The sequence below is a fragment of the Schistocerca cancellata genome, chromosome 3, assembly GCF_023864275.1.
Source record: "Schistocerca cancellata isolate TAMUIC-IGC-003103 chromosome 3, iqSchCanc2.1, whole genome shotgun sequence".
Taxonomy (NCBI): Eukaryota; Metazoa; Arthropoda; class Insecta; order Orthoptera; family Acrididae; genus Schistocerca; species Schistocerca cancellata.
The window spans coordinates 95,169,481-95,172,381 of NC_064628.1; the positions used below are offsets into that span (position 1 = coordinate 95,169,481).

At 39.4% G+C, this 2,901-nt stretch overlaps 1 non-coding gene across 1 annotated transcript; it reads left to right on the forward strand.

Annotated features, from left to right (window-relative positions):
• Positions 1–216: 216 nt before the first annotated feature.
• On the forward strand, positions 217–289 carry Trnaa-cgc (transfer RNA alanine (anticodon CGC)). The gene has a single exon. It is a non-coding gene; the product is annotated as a tRNA-Ala (tRNA).
• Positions 290–2,901: the final 2,612 nt, after the last annotated feature.

Here is a 2,901-nt window from a genome sequence, read left to right on the forward strand (position 1 = left end):
AGTCCACTGAGGTTGCAAGTGCGCAACATTAGAAACAATTACTTTCTTCTGATACGAACTAATGTTTCAGATGCTGAAAGGTAGTTTAGTGACTTCACTTGTGATCGGTGCTTACTACATGTGCTACTGAGAAACCTGACACCTTACTAAGACATCAGGTGGAAATCATGTTAAAATTTATGTACTGGTTTTGATGGATCTATTATTATTTCACCGAGCGAGGTGGCGCAGTGGTTAGCGCACTGGACTCGCATTCGGGAGGACGACGGTTCAATCCCGTCTCCTGCCATCCTGATTTAGGTTTTCCGTGATTTCCCTAAATCGCTTCAGGCAAATGCCGGGATGGTTCCTTTGAAAGGGCACGGCCGATTTCCTTCCCCATCCTTCCCCCACCCGAGCTTGTGCTCCGTCTCTAATGACCTCGTTGTCGACGGGACGTTAAACACTAATCTCCTCCTCCTCCTTATTATTTCATGCTTAAATACATGTCTGAAAGGACATCCTCATTGCATTGTAGGATGCTGTAACCTGAAAGGAAACACTCATTTAGATGGAGGTCGGTTTGTTGATGAATCATTTGCTTACTCCTCAGTGTTCAAATGATAACCACAGTTTCAATCGCGCTTGAATAATCTTTCCAATTGAATTCTGGTGCTTAGAGGTCATACTTAAAGTCCAGCTTAAGATTTCAGCGCTCTTCTATTCACTGCTCACAATATTAGTTCAGGCTTCTAATGCCCAGACAGCAAGGTATAATTTGACTTGCTGAGGGCGGCCGTGGCTGTGTGGTAAGATGACGGATTCCCAAAACGGCTACCAGCCACTGTGATACCGTGTTTCACAATTCCTATTACAGGCTTCTAGAGAGGACCTAGTAGATAACGTTTTGATAAGGAACCCATGCTCGAAAATGCACCATTTGGATGTAAAATAAGTTTGAAGATCGGATCAGTTTCAAATCTCCAGCTTCACTGTACGCACACGACAGACAATGAAATCTGACCCGTGTCCATTATAGTGCTACAATGATGAAAAATAATATTACAACGATGTCAAACCTTATTTTCATGATATAAAGAAGAATTGACGATATTAAAAATGTAATTATAATTTTATTATTTTAATTTTTGTGCTCAGTGAATCAGACTTTCTAGTACACGGAATAAACTAGCATTGTTTGTACTCCGAAATTATATATGATAAGTGAGAACTGATTCTATGTAAGACATTTTGTCTGCATTTTGTTCTCGTACTGGTCGGTAGAGAAAGAAAAGTTTCTTACTCGATGTATGTAATGTGAATTTATAAAGACTATAAAAAGGAGAGAGAGACAATCCTTGTGGACAATCACCATATTGTATAAGAAAAGGTAAATACGAGTTATTCAAAACAAATATCTCTAAAGTGTATCGTCTTGTGATTTCTGAAGACTGAAAATTGCGGTGTTTAATCTAAACCTGTCCTGAATAATAGCGAAGAACATTTATGTCATCATATATTTTCTTCGTTTGACCACGGTTGTGATTCGCATGTTAATTTTTGTTACGGGACGTATTAGGAATATTTTCATTATACGCGCAAAAGTCCACACAGCTTTAATCGAACCTTCATCTTTATGAAACGATAACTCTTAATCAGTACAATTACGCGAATACCGTCTAAATCGCAACCGTGATCACAGAAGTGTTTCCTGGACCTGATTTTTATAAATGTGTAAACTTGAAAGCGAACAGCATTGCACCATAGCTGGCTCGCAACAATTGAAAGAGAATAAAACAGGGACTGAACGACTTTAAATTTTAACGCCGTCAGCGTTACGAAATCTGAACGACTTAAGTTAATTAAATATTAACAGGAAGAGAATTATTAAATTTTAAAGATTAAATCATAGCAAGAATTTATGGCATTTTAGAATCATTAAGTTTCTTTGCATTAGTACTTGAGTATCAGATACCATCATATCTATTGAAAAGACAGTGCGTAAATAAAATTGCCACCTTTTATAATTATTATTTTAGTAATTCACCAGGAGTCTTACAAGTTTCTTCCTGTCTGTGTCACAGTAGTTCTGCCATTAGCGAGGCACACTTTGAGTGCTTATTTGCTGTCACAAATCATACAGTCGATTCGAACAGTAGTACGTTTTCATAGCTTGTACCGGTATGCAGAATTTGGGGAGGGCGGTGCGCGCCAGTTTGTGTATTACCGCTGTAGCCCTCCGTAAAGTTAAGTGAATGGATTGCAAGCGGTCTGGAGTAAATACTCTTGAAGTATGCCTTTTCTCAGTACGTACAATGCCGCTGATTCAGCAGCAAAAGTTTTTTAAGTTGACCTTTGTGTGTAACATCTAAGTCGTTATTCAAACCTGTTTCGCACATCGTATATCGGTAGGAGGAATCTTCGTGGTCTAAAAACACGAAGGCGCACTTCAGCGTAACAAAGTAGCTACGTGTAAGCTCTCTGTGCGCGCAATTTGTGAGCCGTCTGCAGGCAACCAAGGGTTTTTTCCCCCCTCAGTAGGCACTCCTGCGCTGCTTACCTATTACTACGGTACATGTCGAGCGGCAACTATTTTCAAGTGGTTAGAGTATCGACTCGATGGACAGATACTACAATTTGTGTGCCTTTTTCGCACGAGTCCGATAGAAAATTGACTGAGGTCGGTGAACACGTAGGTAGAACGAAACAGATCTGTGCTGAGAGTGTGATTATTTGCAGAAACAATTTTACGTAACGAGCAAAAAGCGAACGGGTTAATTAGGTTATAACTGCTACTAACTAGAAAAACAGTTGCTTATTTTGATCAGTGACAGAAGACGCGTGTATTCCTAGTTATTTTTCCACAACAACAAACTTTTTTTGAAGATCAGGAACGAAGCGCTCAGATTAAAAAGGATGTAA